We start from the raw sequence: 18,519 nt of genomic DNA, 5'->3' as shown, positions 1-18,519 counted from the left end.
TCGTAATCTGCTGGCTAATTTCAAACCCACTGCCAAAGGATTTGATGGCTCTTTTTACGTTTCTCAAATGGTTTTATAGTCGACCTTCCAACGGTTGTGAAACAGCAAGCTGGTGCCAGGGTGGTTATTAGGTGAATTTTAACTCAAGATTTCTAGCTTGGAATAGTCTGTAGTGTTAGAGCTAATAGGGTTATTTTTTTTGTTGGTTGGTTGGTTAGTTTTAATTTAGCAACTATTGGTGGTTCTCTTAAAGGGCTTTGCTGTGTCTTAGAACTCACATTTCTACTTCTGTGCCTTTTCCAAAACCAACCTTCCCTGTGTGAGCATGCACACACACACACGCACACTTGCACGTCTCTCCAGATTCTCTTGACAATCTATGTCCCTGAGCCCTTTCCAGATCCTGCTTCAAATTTTCCTCCTTTTCAACGTATTTCCACTTTTAATGGAAGCTATAAGAATTCTAAGGGAGACCTCTATCCTCAACTTCGGACTTCACTGAAGGTGTGATCTCGGATAAGTGGCTCCATTTTCCTGTCTGTGAAATGGACTTGTGACCCCTGGTCTCGCAGTTGTTAGAATCAAATGAAACGACTTATGTAAAAACAACAGGAAAACTATAAATTATAGATTGCTTGTGGGTATTAGCATTGTTATCCCCTTTTGTGATCTCAACACTTGGGGCTTCAGTCTGAACGAGACCACACTATTTTGTGCTTGTTGACATGTTGCCTGTACCCAGTTCAAATTCGACTATAAACTCCCTCAGAACACAGAATTAGGTTAGTCATTTCTTCCATGTGTTTAGTGTAGTCCTGTGCACACAGTAGGCTCCAAAAATGTGTTCCTGAGCTAGGAGACTCATAATTGCCAAAGACATTCTCACTTACAGATGCTGCATGTGCAAGTGCCCTACACATAATGCTCGCCACCACTGAAAGAGGGCGGTGTCCCAAGATGCACGCTTTGAAATAGGATTCCCATAAAAGCGCGTTCCTTGGAACCCAAGTCCCAGAGATGTTTTGTAAAAAAAGATTCTGGTCAAACAACTGGGGGTGGGAGCCTTATTGTACCCTTTTTAGGAAGTCCGGAAGTTTGATAGTATGCTAAAGAGTCCCAGAATTTCTGCTGAAAGGTAAACATCTTGTTCATGCTGGGGTCGCACAAATCCATTTGAAGAGAGATGCTTTCTTGCCATTAGCAACTATTTGCACCCCTGCCAAACAAGCATCCCTTTGCAGTCACTTTGTGAAATGCTCAGGAAGAGTGTTTTGCAAACCCTATGTCATAAAATCAATTTAGTGCACTAGAGCAGGGACTGGCAAACTGCAGCCCATGGGCCAGCTCCAGCTCACCTGGCTCTGCATGGCCTGCAAGTGGAAAACGGTTTTTATATTTTAAGTGGTTGAAAAAATCAAAAGAAGAATTATATTTCGTGACACAAGAAAATTACATGACATTCAAATTTCAATGTCCGTAAGTAAATTTTTTTGGAACACAGCCATGCCCATTCATTTATGTGTTGTCTGCGATGTCTTCAAAATGCACTGGCAGTGTTGAGTAGTTTTGAGTTGGCGCTCGAAGCCAAAAATATTGACTATTGGCCTTTCACAGAAAACGTTTGCTAACCCTTGGTCTAGAGCAGCGCTTTGAAAAAATGAAGCAGAAAAGAGTAAAAAATACCAGCGTGTGTCACAGGTGAGAAGGATAGCCAGTGTTTCATAGAACATTTGCTTCAACAAAATGGATATATATTATGTATGTGTGCACGCACTTGGTCGCGGTGATTATATTCATTACTGTGAACCACAGTCCAAAAACATTTTTTTCAATGATTCTAGAAGCAAAATAGAACCTGCCTACGTCTCATGCTGACAACTCGAGGAGGTCTATGGCACCATTACATAAGGGAGCTAGATGGTAGCAAGAAAGAGCGGACAGACGGACTGATTAACAAGTTCAGGTACTCTACCGACTGTGTCCGCTTAAAGCATCCAACTGAAGGTTCTTTTCCAATGAGAAAGATGAAATTCACCAAAGAAGCAGTACCAGTGATCTACAGAATGTACTCCCTAGGCTTAGAGGGTTGATCAAAGACTGCTTACACAGAATCAAACACTATAAAATATGCCTGTCTGCTTAACCTCAAAGAGGGCTTCATTCTGAAAATAACTTTCCACTCACCCATTCAGCGCATGGGCATCAGGTCTGGAAAGATTTGGAGTAAGAAGATGCAGGTAAGCGGCCGGCCCCAAGGCCGAGTGGTTAAGTTCCGCTGCAGGCAGCCCAGGGTTTCACTGGTTCGGATCCTGGGCACAGACATGGCACCGCTCGTCAAGCCACGCTGAGGCCGCATCCCACATGCCACAACTGGAAGGACCCACAACTAAAATATACAACTATGTACTGGGGGGATTTGGGTAGAAAAAGCAGGAAGAAAGAAAAAAATTGGCAACAGTTGTTAGCTCAGGTGCCAATCTTTAAAAACAAGAAAAAAGAAAAAAGAAGATGCAGGTGGCCTGAGTAAAACTATCCCAGTAACAATTATACTAAATAAATAATAATTATTATTATTATAAGTAAAATAATAATGTTTGTTCAACATTTATTATTGGGACTGTACAGAGCCCATTCATTTCACTCAGTCCTTGAAACAACCCTACTATGTGAGGGTAATTATCACCCACATTCTCCAGATAGAGATACTGAGGTGCAAAGAGGCTGAGTAACTTGTCTAAGGTCACCCTGGGAGTAAGGAAATGACGTAGAATTTGAATCCAGGCAGCAGGAGCCCCAAATATACCTTTTTGACTTTTTCATCATATTTTCTGGCCACTCATATGTCTCATCAATTCATGCCTGCTGAAAACAACTGAAGCAATTGAGTGAGAAAGCCTTAGAGTATAGATCTTACTATGGAAATTGTTCCACAGAGCTAACGCTACAACCATCAAAATAGTACCCAATAAACACCACCAATAACACACATACAACCTGAGATTGCCAGAAATGTCACTTTACGGGTATTGAATTATCTCCAAATTCGAATTAGGGAGGCATAGCTCAGATTATCCCTTTTACCTGGTACACAGCCCAAAAGACATATTTTTTAGTAAACATTTTGTGCTGCCTCACCTCCTCCTGCCTCACGCAGCCGTGTGAAAGCCACGGCCTTCCATACGTGATTCATCAGAAAAATTAAGAGGGAAAATAGTAGTGATCTGATATACTGAGCCCTCTTAAATTACACAGTGGCCACTTCCTGTGCAATGCAGGAGGAGAGAGAAATGGCAGTGACAGAGTATATCGCAGCCTGTCACGTCCGTGAACTGGGGAGTGGGGCGGGTCACTGAATCACGTTCCAACAGCTCCCCACAGCCACCGATACATGAGGTAGCCAAGCCAGCTTGCCCAAGATGAAAGCCTGAGTAATTCAGAAGAGGCTGTCATTCTTTATAAAACAGACACTAAGTAGTTTTGTTGATGCCTACATGACATTTTCAAGGTGGTTGGGAAACCAGACCATTTGTTACACAGAATCCAGATCAATGGAATGTGTGGAGGAAGATGAGCAATGTTTAAAAAAACAATAATTTAACTGAACAAGGATTGAATAATTCCACACATTACAACGTCTCCAATTTTATGTTTTAAATTCAAGATCAAAAAGAAAAAAAATATTGCAGGAGCCCATTCTCTTCTTAGATGCCATTTAAAGAAGAAAAGACAATATTTTTGTCCCGTCAGACAAACAAAACTATAATAAGGAAAGGGTCAACTGCTTTTATCCCTTCTCTTTTCTTTTTTCTTTCTTTCTTTTTTTTTTTAGTGGCTGTGGTCAGCATCACTCTGACAGGAGTCTGAAAAATTAACACATCACCAGGACTCACCATGTGAGATTCAACTTTTGATAAACAACAAAGTGGGTTACTGCTGTGCTGGCTATTTTTAATCCACCTTGTGAGTGTGCTTTTTTTATTGCTTTATACAGCATATCTGATTCCCTCTAAAGCACCAACTAAAAAATCTATCCAGCTGTCATTGGCTGCCCGGTAACATCTATCATCACACAGCCTGGCAGGTCTAGTCTGTGAGGCAGAGGGGAGAGGAGACAGGAGGCAGAGTCAAGGACTGTCACATGGGATGGGAAAAAAAACTTGTCACAATTATTTATGACTCTTGCTGGGGCACATAATGGGACACATAAGCCTGTTTCAGCTTCAAGCACCCTTGCGCGGCTGCTCCCTTGTCGAAGCTGGACACAAGCAGCTCTGCTTTACACATACAATTTCCTGAACAATGCCAAGCACTTGGGAAGTGACAGTGACAAATACTAGAGTTGGTGGCCGTAGCTTTGTGGGCTGTTACGAGCATGCGGATGTCGGTAATCAGGAGAACTGCCACGTGAAGCCCCAGTGCCTCCACTCTCCCGTTCCTTTCTTCCCCGTGAAAGACTTCCTTCCTCCTCGTTGCTTTTAACTGCTGGAGACACGTGTTTAGAGAACAGGAAATGGTGTGTTCCAGCCCGTATTTTATTATTCTAAGCCGTATTTATCCTACCCAAGGAGGAATGGGCTTTTGTGTCCCTACACACACAGAGCAAGAAACCAATGCCAAGATTTCATCTTTTGGTTTCAAGCCTGCTAAATATCCATGTTTCTGAGCAGTTGATTCAATTAATGTTCTGCCTCCGGATGTAGTCACAAAAGCAAGTACAGGATTACATGGTAATTGTGTCCAGTTCTGTAATCTAAGTCCTGCTACAAGGCCCTTTGGTCTTAGCAGCCTCGTAAGAGTCCAACCTTTGGCCCTTTGGAGGGACTTAAAGGAAACTCCATCAACATTCTCTCTACCCAGCAGACTGTGGCAAACCGAAGAGCTGAGCTTGCAACGTTTAAGATAATTAAACATAAAATGGAGGTCCGGTGCAATACATGACTCTTGCACACTGTATGACTCTAGCACGGCCCAGCATTACCCTAGGTGCCCACACAGAGCCCTCGAGCACCTTGGTATCACCTACCCAGACCCTGCTGATGAAAAATGGGAAAGACCTTAATTAGAGATAACAGAAGCAGAATGGCCTGTATATACCCTGGAAGCCAAATGAGAAATTAATATCGGAAGAAGAAAACCTCTGGATAGAAGCACTCGGGAGCATCGAAATTTCTCCAGTTATTTGTTTAGAATTAGCTAAACTGAAAGTCAGCCACGTTAGTTTAGAAATATCACAGGAGGCCAAGATAAAAAAGAGAAAATGCTCTGATTTCACTGGGTTAGTCCCAAGCTATCATTCACAGTGCACAAGAACCAAAATTTCACGATGCAACTACTGCCAAATGCCACCTTGGTGGAGATCTGCATATTGCTGTCTGAAACCCAAAAGGGGATCTATCCTAATTTAAGGATTGAAGAAGCTGAGAAAAATCACCCAAGATTCACCATCTGCCCAGGAATCATTTCTCTCATGCCAAATCCTCTCCTCTCTGCCACCTGCGCTTCTTCCCTGTCTCAATCTTCCTGGGGATTGCAAAGCTGAATTCCACAGGCGCCATTGTGCCCACCTACGTCTTGTTTGTCTACAAAGCAATTTTCTAACGTGTTGAATTCTAATATCTTTAGGCGGAATACAGACTCTCCAGATCACTAAAGACCTCGTCCTTCCCTCTCCTCACACATTTATTTTACCCATCTGGCCTCTGAAGACAGTTCAGTTTGCAATATCTCTTTCCCTTCCTTTCAGATTATTTTCCCATGGTCTTTTCATATATATAGCATTAGCACATAAACTTTACCCACCACACACGCACACATTTTTTTCATTCCCAAATAGGAGAGGGGCAACCTCTCCCCACCCCAGGCGGGAGCACTATAGCATGAGCACTCCCCTCCCACGTGATTGGTAAGTTAGTGATAGACCTGATATCTATGAGGTTACCCTCCCAGGCATGGAGTCACTGCACTGGAATTCCTAACAGGCTCTCTGTTAAACTCTTTAGTTACAGATGTGAAATGTGCATGGCAAAGCAAATATAGGGTGGAACAGTAAACACATTTAACACAGGGAGGGACCTGACCCAGTCTGGGGGATAAGAGAGGGTCTCTCTTGGAAAATGACAGTGAAGCTAGGTTTTTGAGGATAAATAGGAGTTATTCAGGTTGGTGACTTGGATGAGTTACTTAGTGTCAAATTAAATGAACTCGTATAGGTAGAAAAGCAGCATATAAACTACAAAAGGGTTGGTTGGTGATGTTGCAAAAAGGAGAAAGGTGACAGTTTACCCTAAATGTCACTAGAGGTACTGATCAAGGCTACAGAATCAGACAGTTCAAGTCCCAACTCTGCCACTCATTCCCAATGGGAGTAAGGCCATTACTTAACCTTTCTCCGTCTCCGTTTCTTTGCCATTAAAATGGAGATAATAATACCTAATTAATCAAACAGGATTACACATGGAAACCCCCTTAGAACTGTCTCTGGCATATGTCTAAAAGTGCTCAGTGAATGTAAGTTTGCTTTTTATTATTATGTGTCTGGCATCCAGAAAAATGGAAAGGGAGGGATCAAAAGGTAATTAAGAATCATGGATAGGGAGCCATGCAGAATCTCAGCGTAAAGTGGATAATCACACCTTGTATTTGAGCAGCGCCTATGGCTCAGTAAGCACTTCGACATCCACGATCTCATTCAGTTCTGCAATACCTCTTTAAGCAAGAAGGGCAGGTGCCTCTATCTTCATCCCGTAAATGAGAATCCATGAATCAAAAAGCGGCCTATTCAAGGTCTTTCAAATGTTCAAGATAGGTCTGGAATTTGGTTATTCTGGTTCCTAAGGTACAGCTCTTCAATCACGATACTCTCAACCCTCCAAGCTAATGTTGACTCCTGGGCTTGCAAACCCTCCTCGGCAGGACTTGGATTATTTCATCTATGCCCAGGGTCAGCAAACCATGGCCCAACAGCCAAATCCAGCCCCCTGCCTTTTGTTGTAAATAAAATTTTATTGGAACACAGTCATGCCCATTCATTCATGTATCATCTGTGGCTGCTTTTGCTTACAATGGTAGAGTTGAGTAGTCATAACAGAGACCATATGGGCAGCCAAGCCAAAAATATTATCTGATCCTTTATAGATAAAGCTTGCCAATCCAGGTCTATAGCATTTGTAATATGACAACTCCAGAGCACGTGTTGCCAAACTCAGGGTGGAATGGGGTGCAAGTCAGTGCAACAAATCATCAGACAAGCTACCAAAGGCAAGGCTTTTCTGGTAGTTTTAAATACCTCTACTATTTGATAGGGTCTTACAACTTTTTTTGTGGTATTAAGAAATTATTCTTAATTCGTGGTTACATTTTTTAAAGGATTACCCTATAAGGACATATATGTGAATAATTTACAGTGAAAATATACAATGCGTGGGATTTGCTCTAAAATATACCAGAAAAAAAGCAGATGGGGGTGGGGAATAGTAAGGCAAAGATGAACTAATAGTGGCAAAGTGTTAATAATTGTTGAAGCTGGCTGATGAGGTACAAAAGGGATCATTAGATTTTTCTACTTACTTAAGTATGTGTTTGATAATTTCCATAATAAAAAGTTATATTTAAGCAGGGAATTTCAAAAGGCTAGATTAACTTTTTTAAAAAAAATCTCATCTGACTGGAACAATGCATATTTTTCTTATTGCAGAATAATGTTTATTATCTGAAGCTATAGCCCAAATAATCAAACACGTGACTGGCTTTCTCAGGAAAGGAAGAGCTCATGCATCATTTCTACAAAGAGCCCGTTGTTTGTCCTTGATCTAGGATAGTCTCTCCTCCACCCTCCAACCCGCTCTCCTCTCTTACATTTGTACATTTTTTAACATGATATTAAATATTTAAAGAGTCATTTAGGGAACTAAAGTTTACTGCGGTTTGATGTCTTATAACCACAAAACAACGTTGCTCTAACTGATCTTTCTCATCAATAGAGACCAAAGTACTTTGGTATATATGCCCAAGGGGTAACCCTGTCCAAGTCAGGTGGTTCAGGTGAGAGTGCATTGGGCTATGAGGCCATCAAGCAGAATGAAATTAAAGATGGTGTTGCAGGTTTCTATATATTAAGTATTAGAGTCTACACATTTATATTAACTTAATTTTGTTGATTAGTGGAAAGAAAATTGTCTTATGCATGTGGAAAAATCCTATGTTAATAAATATTTGTCTACGAACTGAATACGGTGAAAATCTTCAGATCATCATCATTCATCACCATCGTTATCTTCTTCATCCTCATCTTCATCATCATTTTCATCTTCTCCATCATCATCATCTTCAGCAGCATCTGCCAATCATATGTAATTTCTATTATTCTTCACAACAACTCTATGAGGTAGATAAACTGGAGTTGCATCACATTCAATTTCAACCTTGTGAACTGGGCGAAAAAAGAGCAAGAAATAAAAATAGCAATCTAATGGCACATCTAATAAACTATAAAATTATATTTCGCATATGTGCCCTTGATTTTATAGAGTGCACTCTATTATATGCATTATTATACATTTACAAACACCTATACTGTATAATTGTATACATAAAACTACAAGTACTCCATTTTATGGGCGATACAAGAGTTCTCCGGTGACAACATTAAGTACTTCCAATTTACACCTTATGAGTTAATTTAAAATCTGAACTCTGAGTAAGCTGTGACTTCACTGTTTTATTACACCTATTGTATAGATAAGGAAAATGGGGTTTAAAGGGCTAAATAGCTCATGTGAATGTTTAGACACATACATGGACAAATTGTGAGTGGTCCTAAGCCTGTTTGAGAACAAAGCTAGGCTCTCTGCCACTGTGCTGGACTGTCTTCTGAGAGCAGTTCATGCTGATAGAGTACGAAGAGAGAGAAAGAAAGAAAGAAAATAGGACTTTAACACATTGTTATGTCTCATTTGTTTGCAATTGGCAAACGATAGGCTAGGGGTGAAGGTAGGGGCGGAACCAGCCAAAGGAAAACAGAAATACTGGCATTTCGTGGGTGACGCGTCTCAGTTTGTTCTTCCACACTGTGTTGGCAGCGAGATGGTTAGTGACGAGGCAAGCCTTCTAAAGAGGAGTTCCAAGCCTCTGATCAGTAGCAAAGCAGAACTGATGAAAACGATAGTTGAACAGCTCTCCTAAACTATCTTCAAGTCCTGCCCAGAAGCCATCCTCACTGTTTTTCCAATTTCTAGGTTGCCATCTAGTTGTCTTTCTGTTGTGGCAGAACAGAAAGTTGTCACGTGAACTGGGTGAAAAATGGAGACAATAAAACCTGGTCAACGTAATGGGATCGTCTGCCTGGAATTGTAATATTCCCTTAAAGAGAAAACACGCCCATGCTGCACTGCGTGCAGAATGCAGAGCTGTCCCGAGGCCTGGGACCTCCCAGGTTCAGAAGACATCCTGGACAAGTATTTGCTGAATTGGTATTTCCAGAATTGGGCAAGCAGGAAAATCGCTTGCAGAAAGACCCTCCACTGCATCAATGAAAAGGAGAGTTTTGGAAGGGAATAAGTTATTCTTTGGCAGTAGCTAAGCTGAGGTCCTCAAATAGAGCTTGGATCATGTCTTCTCCCAGCTTTGGCGTTTTTCAAAAACGGTTCAAGTTCACATCTTCTCCGAGCTCCAAAGAAACCTCCAAGCCTGTGTTTTCCTCTCTGAAGCTGTGTACCAAATATAGGGATCTGTTTGAATCATGCACTCTCCTCTTGTGCCTATATCAATATCATTTGTATTTAAAGAAAAAACAGAGTTCAAATAAAATGAAAAGAAGTAAGGTAAGAAGAAAAATTTATCATCAGGAAAGGAAAAGACAGATAATGTTCCAAAGGAAACAAAACACTCACACTTTAATTTATTCATTGAGCATCCATTCCCTTAGTTTCTATTATAAAGGGAAGAACTATGCCTGTGACCCTGGACATATACTGAAATAGCCTCTTGGATGATTTTAACTTGCATCTAAAGGTGCTCAGAACAAGACAGTGTGAGAGTGAGGACAATTTAAGTAGTGTGGAATATTCCACCAATACACTACCAAATGAGCATATGCCCAGAAATGTGAGACAGGAGATATGAACCCTCTATTTATTTGGGAGAAGAGGGTCTCTATTTTTCTCTTGGTATGAGCAATCCTGCATTCCATTGATTCAAGATACATATCTGTGGCACAAATAATGAAACAGCAATTGGTTTCAACACCACAGATAAAACTGGCTGTGCTGGACTTATTGAGGGTTGATAAAAGACTGAAATATATGGGTCACTTGAGGACTTCTTAGCTGTCACTAGAAGCAATTTAATTTTTCCTATAAGCAACTTTCACCTTATAGATTAACTTTAAAAACATACCTAATAAATGATTTTACTGTCTAGTGGCAAATCCTCTGCCTTATAAAATTTAGAACTGAATGGATAAAACAACAATAAAAAAAGTAAATTGGTAAATCTACTTACAATTTTTTGAGGGCTATGAAGGAAAGAAAAGAGCGCTGTGCGTTTCCTAACTCTGTCCATTGAAAGGACCAAAAAGCAGAGATGCCTCAGCAGCACTGAGCACCCTTAGTGCCCAATCTTGGTTTCTAAATGCCATTCTCCAATAAAAGGAATTCGGAACCCCTAGAGAAATGGCTGATTCCAGAGCTGTGGCAGGTAAAGTCAAAGATGATCCTGGAACATCTCATGGTACCAAAATAATAATGGGATCATGTCAAAAGGACGCAGGAGGGCTGGCCCTGTGGCCAAGTGGTTAAGTTCATGCACTCTGCTTGGGCAGCCCAGGGTTTTCCAGTTCAGATCCTGGGCGAGGACATGGCACCATTCATCAGGCCATGCTGAGGCGGCGTCCCACATAGCAGAACCAGAAGGACCTACAACTAGAATATACATCTATGTACTGGGGGGCTTTGGGGAGAAGAAGGAAAAAAAAAAAAAGATTAGCAACAGATGTTAGCTCAGGTGCCAGTCTAAAAAAATAAGGAGAAAGGAGCCATCTTTAATGGACTCCCTTGTGCCCAATCTGAAACAATTTGAGCATCAAAATAAATAATAATAATATAACAGACTAAAATCTGTTGAATAAAACAGAAAACTGTGAGTCCATAATGATAAAAAATAAATACATAAGTTGAAACTTTGATGAAGAATGGAATTGTGGCAAGCAGAATAATGGCCCCAAAGATAATCACGTCCTAATCCCTGAAACCTATGAATATGTTGTGTTCCTTAGCAAAGAGGAATTTAAGGTTGCTAAGGAGGTGACCTTAAAACAGGGAGATTGTTCCTAATTACCTGATAGGACCCAAAGGGATCACAAGTTTCTTAAAAGTGGAAGAGGGAGGCAGGACACTCAGTGAGAGAGTGACACAATGTGAGAAAGGCTTGACCAGCCATTGCTGACTTTGAAAATTGAAGGGGCCACAAGCCGACGAATGTGAGCAGCCTACAGAAACTGGAAAAGGAAAGAAAAACAGATTCCCTACCACAGAGTCTCTAGAAAGGAACGCTGCCCTGCCAACACCTTGATTTTAGCCCAGTGAGACCCCTTTCAGACTCCAACCTATAGAAGAGTAAGACAAAAAATTCATGTGGCTTTAAGCCACTAAACTTGTGGTAATTTGTTATAGGAGGAACAGAAAACTAATACAGAATATTTATACAGTTTCAAAGTACCTCTCTATAAGATACTTGTTAATTGCAAAAGAAAAAATAGCAACGTTATGGTGGAGAAACCTGGCAAACACCACTGTAACTGAGGGATCAAAGTTAACATCACCAATGATAAGACATATTGACACCAGGTGCCTCCTGAAATGACGCACTGAGAAGGACAGAGCATCACTCTGTGATGCTCCCCAATAAGACACAACATCAGTCAAATCAAGAGAAATCTTCAACTCTAATTGAAGGGCACTCTACAAAATAACTGCCCAGCACTCTTCAAAAATGTTAAGATGGTAAAAGACAAAGAAAGACTAGAAAACTGACCAGGATTGGAGGAGTCTAAGAAGTAAGGACAACTAAGTACAACCTGAGATCTTTGATTGTATCTGGAACCAGGAAAAGCGTTAGCTGGACAGCTTGGAATTTCAGAAGCGATCTGTAAGTTAGTATTGAATCAATTTTAATTTTTGGTTCATGTAAGATGTTAATATTTGGGGAATCTGGGTAAAGGGTATATGGGAAATCTGTGTGTTATTTTTGCAATATTTTAAATCAAATTATTTCTAAGTAAAAAGCTTTTAAAAAGAAAACGTAGGGGGCTGGCCCCGTGACCAAGTGGTTAAAGTTCTGCACACTCCACTTCAGCGGCCCAGGGTTCACAGGTTCAGATCCCTGATGCAGACCCACTCCACTCAACAGCCATGCTGTGGAGGCATCCCACATACAACGTGGAGGAAGATTGGCACAGATGTTAGCTCAGGGCTAATCTTCCTCAAGAAAAAAAAAAGAGGAGGATGGGCAACAGATGTTAGCTCAAGGCAAATCTTCCTCACCAAAAAAAAAAAAAAAGAAAAGAAAATGTGACAATGACCTTATGCTAAGAAGTTCTGGAAGTTCAAATTCCCTTTAAAGAGCCCATTTCTTTCTTTCTTTGGAAAAGTCACTTCATTGGGTGCCCATAGATCCATGTGTCTTTCAGTTTTGATGATCCCTTTCAATGTCATCCAGGATACAGGAAAGACCACACAGGTATTAAGATAAAAAGTAGGGGCCAGCCCAGTGGCGCAGCGGTTAAGTTCGTACATTCTGCTTCGGCAGCCTGGGGGTCGCCAGTTCGGATCCCCGGTGTGGACATATGCACCGCTTGTCAAGCCATGCTGTGGCAGGTGTCCCACATATAAAGCAGAGGAAGAAGGGCACAGATTTTAGCTCAGGGCCAGTCTTCCTCAGCAAAAAGAGGATTGGTGGCAGATGTTAGCTCAGGGCTAGTCATCCTCAAAAAAATTAAAAATAAATAAATTTTTTTAAAGTAAATATTTGTAATATCTAGGTACTTCACAGGTATTAAAGTAAAGAAGTAAATATTTGTAACATTAGCACTGGAGTCTTGGTTCTAGAGGGGTTTTCCCTAAAGAACAAATAAATGAAGGATACTCCACCAAGAGTAAAAAATTATTCTACTCCCGCCCCTTTCTAGGCCATTCTTCATAAAAATTTTGAACACCCAAATTTCATCATGTTATTTCCTTGGTTAAACACATCTTGATTCTGTCCACGGTTCCTGAGGACCTGCATGACCCAGCTCTGGCTGCCTCTCCATCTCATCTTTGACTATCCCTGTCCTCATGCACTAAGTCCCGTCATGCTAACCTTCATTCTATCCTTTCAACGGACCAAGTTCTTTCTCACCTTAGTATCTTTGCATATACGTTTCTTCTGCCCAGAATGTTACTTCCACTTCTCTTGTCCTAAGTAAACAACCTGCTTAAGGGCAGACAGCTCATAAACGACAAAGTCAGGATTCCAATGCCCTGTTAATAAATTATAGTGTTTCCAAAGAATGGAATACTAGTTAGCATTAAAAAGAATGAGATAGCTCTATAAATATTGATAAGGAACGTACCTTCAGAAAAATTATATATGCACATACACAATTAAAACCTATTTTTATTTTTAACAGACTAATTATATGTTTACCTATTATATACCCGAACAGAAAACGTCCTGGAAAGATATATTCGATAGTATTAACAATGGTTAATTTGGGGGAATTTATAAATTTTAACTTAAGAAATACTACAATGATGATTTTTAAATGTGGCTTAAAATGCCTCATAAATTTTGAACTCATCTTGACATTGAATTGGACCTGCCATCACCAGAAAAAGCAGGCATGAATGGGCCACCATGCAGTTATTTGCGAGTGTTGTGTTGCTAATCTTTCTGTTTTGCAGTAGCCTCTCACATTTGTAAGTTTTCTTCACAATGAGGAATGAAATCCGTCAACTGTGTCCTGAGGGACAACCCAGAACACTGCAAGAACACTTTAGAGAAACTCCATAGAGGGTAGCGTGGATGTGACCCAGGTGGGAGAGGGGGTGTCAGACTCATCGGAATCTGGGATCCCAGAGCCATCATTAATGTCGATTTCTGTCCTAACATGAGGAGCTCTTCCTCACCAAGGCTTTGCGGTAGTCGCTGCCTCCGACCAGAATATCTACATCGCTGCCTATCTGTATCATATCTCAATCTCTGCAAAGTTTGCTCTTTCTGATCCTACAGCTTTCAGCTGAAATACTGCCCTTTAAAACGTATAGTCCACAACAAACCACATTCATTTCCTGTAGTTAAATCAAGAATAGTGGTCCCACAGCCCTTTGTTATACGTGCGTTCAACTTTAACTCCAATGAAACTTTAATCGCCCGAAATGTAACTACTTAGCATGCTCTATCTGGATATGATTCTTAGACTTTATGCCAGGTATCAGTCAACGCCAGGCCTGCCTTATAAGAAGGTAAATCAGTGCATAACACAACTAAGCAAATGTAAGACTTTTTTTTTCCCCCGAAATCATACCTTGGGATGGGGAGTGGAACAGGAAAGAGCCTCTCATAGCCTGGGGCACACTTTCAGTGACTCACACCGCTTTCTTATTCTAAATACAGTAACTGTCCAAATAGTCTTACCCCTCTTCTGCCCAGGCACTTTCTAGCAGATCATTCTGTTTAATTTCCTTTATAGCATTTATCACTGTCTGAAATTGTCTTGCTTCTGTATCTGTTTGTCTTTTTTCATTGGCTGCTCAATAAGTATGTGTTGGAAGGGAGGAAGGGAGAGAAGAATGGAAGGAAGGTAGGGAGACAGGGATAGGGACGGAAGTGGAAACTGTGTGTAGGGGCCAGCCCCGTGGCCGAGTGGTTAAGTTCACGCGTTCCGCTTTGGCGGCCCAGGGTTTCACTAGTTCGGATCCCGGGCGCGGACATGGCACTGCTTGTCAGGCCACGTTGAGGCGGCGTCCCACATGCCACAACTAGAAGGACCCACAACTGAAATATACAACTATGTCCTGGGGGGATTCAGGGAGAAAAAAAGAGATTGGCAACAGTCGTTAGCTCAGGTGCCAATCTTTAAAAAAAATAAGCAACTGTGTGTAGGTTCCAGTTAATAGCTGATTAAATTTAACAGACTAACAGGTAAACAAGCAGTTACAGCATACATTGCTCTTCTCCTTTCATTCAGGAATTTAAAATCTTTTCTTTTGCTCTTGAGTGTGAGTCGTTTGCATTATTTTATGTATATAAAAAAAATAGCTCTTCCACCTGGAAATCTTGAAATTCTGTTCCAATAGCTTTACAACTTTTCTTAGCTGGGGATTCCCGTCTTCACACAAAAAATTGCAGCGGTCCGATAAGTAAAACAGGTTACCCACAGGTGTTTTGGATGAAGCCTGGGGTGAAGGGCTGGCGAGCCGGACTGGCCTGGCATCCCCGTGATCCTGAACCCCCAAAGCACCCAGAGCTACCACGTGCATCCAGAGAACAGTTTACAAATCATTGAAATCCTGGAATTTAGAACTTTACTTTCGAAATACAAAAGAGCTGTAATTAAGATTGCTGTATCAGCAGTTTCGCATTAAGCTTCCATTTTATTCCAAATGGTTATGATTTGATGACGAGCCCGCTCAATCGGGTGGCTATGTTATGCTTTTTTATAATTAGATAACAGAAGGTCTGGACACCAACAATCTTCATCTTAGCCATCGGTTTTGTGCAATCTTTCTAGGCAGCACCCTGGTACTCCTGACATACTGACTGTTTTTTTTTAACTTTTATGCAAATTGCATGTATAATAATCCATAATCTACTTTAGCATTTGTTGTTCTGCAATTTGAGGAAATGCCGATTTAAAACATAATTTAACAAATTATTCAGTCAAGCATAATAAAGACAAAATTCTTCCTCCCATAAAATTTTCAGAGACATTTGGACAAAGAGAGCAGTAGTTTAGTGAAATTTGCTGAAAAACCTCTAGTTCCCACATTTTTTTTTCTTCCCCAAATGTACTATTATGCAGTATAAATGCCCAAGCACAGAGACTGTCCATTAAAATGAATCCATCTAATGCAATCTTTAACAAACTTTTCTAGAGGTACAATTATTACCTCAAAACCCACAGCATGAATTTTTTAAAACAAATTTGATGCTATTAGGAAGGGATGGATTGACAGCCCTGGAGACTGAAGTCTCTTCTTCGACCACAAGCCGGGTGTAGCACAGACCGAGGCAATGAAAACCCCTCCTGCTCTCCCACCGCTGCTCCTCCAATTTACAGAGGAGCCACTCTTGGAGAGGCTGGGGCCCTGTGGTTCACGCTTGTGTTTAACCCGTGGCCATTTCACAGGCCAGCTTTGCAGGGATGTAAGTTCCTATCCACGTGAGAGAAAGACGATGGTTTTCTCACACTGACGCCCTTTCATTTACCAGATCAAAACCAACTGCTCAGAGACCTGTGCCGCTTCAGGGGCCTCTCATCAAACGCAAAGAAAGAACCCAGAACAGATGAGAACACAATGCATTCACATCAGTTTTCTCATTTCCTGAGAAAGATAATGTCAGAACTGTGCCTTCACGACAGTAGCGGAACTTTGAGGCTTCTCTCAGAAATAGCTGTTTATAAGCCCAAGGACTTTCGATGACTAAATCATGTGAATAAAATCTCAAACTCACCAACAGTCAGAGTTGAAACCTCTACACAAGGGTTTCTCGGTCTCGGCACTGTTGATATTTGTGGCTGGGTAATTCTTTACGGGGGCAGGGGGCTGACCTGTGTATTGTAGGATGTTTAGCAACATCCCTGGCCTCTGTCCACTGGATGCCAATAGCATCTGCCCAGTTGTGACAACCAAAAGTGTGCCCAGATGTTGTCATATGTCCCCCAGTGGCTGAAACTGCCCCCACTTGAACCTCTGCTCTGTACATCCTGGTACCTTCTATCCATGAATCTTCAGCAAAGTCACAGTTGTGCAAATGTCTTATTTCTTTCTACATTCTTCTCTTCTTTTAACCACAGCCCTAGAAGGATTGTTCCAAACACATCATTTGACAGACATGTTATTATATACGTAACTGGGCTGGGCAGAATCTGGCAAGGAGCCGTGGACTCTGTGTTGTCTTCTGCCCTTTGACAGGAGTCTCTTCCTGTTTTACAGTTGGTTGAATTATGCTCAAGCTCCCAGGCAGAGCGGCTGGAGGAGATCTGATGAAAACCACATTGTTTGGTTCACAGAATGTGATTTACACCCCCCAGATACTGGATTCTAATTTGTTATATATGTCTATTAAACTCTGCCTTCCTCTTCCCCTTTCTTAGGATGAAAAGCAGATTATTTAGTGCACAATCTAAAAATCGGGCAGTTATTAAATTTTCCTTTTCGTTTAGTTTTGAAGCTTTTATGCCTCTGAAACTTATTTACATGCAGTATATATTAAATAAAGTGTAATCCACAGTACTCACAGGATTCAAAAAATGATGAGGTACTCTTCCCATGGTCTCAAAGCAGGGTCTACCTGACTCCTCAAAAGAGGGAGACATTTATAGCATTGGTCCACAATTCAAGGCCACAATTCCACCAAAGCCACAACTTACACCAACGTTAGGGAAGTATGTAAGATGCAGCAGATAGAAATAGTTCCACATGTTCTAAATCATCCGTTGCCATATTGACTTCTAATGCAATAAAATATAGTCCTATGAGATGTTGATAAGAAAAATACAAGTACTTATATATTATTGCATATATCATACACGATATATTTTATATTTTATTCAGCAGCATGCTTAAGAAGCAGAAAAAGACAGGAAAAGCCACAATATTATATTTTCAGTTATATTTTCTTTGTAAAAATTAAATCCACCTTTAACATTCTTAAAAATAAGATGCATTAATTTGCATAATCATTAATAAGATGCATAATTGCTTTCATAAACATGGCTTCCATATATTCAGTACTTACTGCTATAGGAGGCATGTGACTTTTTTTTTCCCCTCCCCAACATCCCGGTACATAGTTGCATATTCTGGTTGTAGGTGCTTCTAGTTGTTCTATGTGAGCCACCATCACAGCATGGCGACTGACAGATGGGTGGTGTGGTTCCCTTCTGCGTCTGGGAACCGAACCCAGGCTGCCGAAATAAAGCCCACCAAACTTTAACCACTAGCCCATCAGGGCTGGCTCGACGTATTTATTTTTTTAATTTGATGCTCACCACCTTGGAATGCTAGACATGTTTAATTCCATTTTTCAGATGAGAAAAAAGATTCAGAGAGGTTAAGTAATTTTCCTAAGTTTTCATGACTAGTAAGCAGCAGAGCTGGAATTTGTTTCCAATCTGGACGACCTTACTGTTCCTGTTGGATCTACCTTATTACCTTGCCTTCTTCTTTGATCAGCTCTCTACGGCCTGAAGTGGCTTGAAATCAAGCCAGTATCTTGGGGAAAATCCAAAGTAAACTCCATGCTGAGGAGCTTGGTAAA

Source organism: Equus quagga, chromosome 12, assembly GCF_021613505.1.
Source record: "Equus quagga isolate Etosha38 chromosome 12, UCLA_HA_Equagga_1.0, whole genome shotgun sequence".
In the NCBI taxonomy this organism is placed as follows: Eukaryota; Metazoa; Chordata; class Mammalia; order Perissodactyla; family Equidae; genus Equus; species Equus quagga.
The sequence above is the reverse complement of the archived record's forward strand: the minus strand, read 5'-3'. Positions refer to the sequence as shown.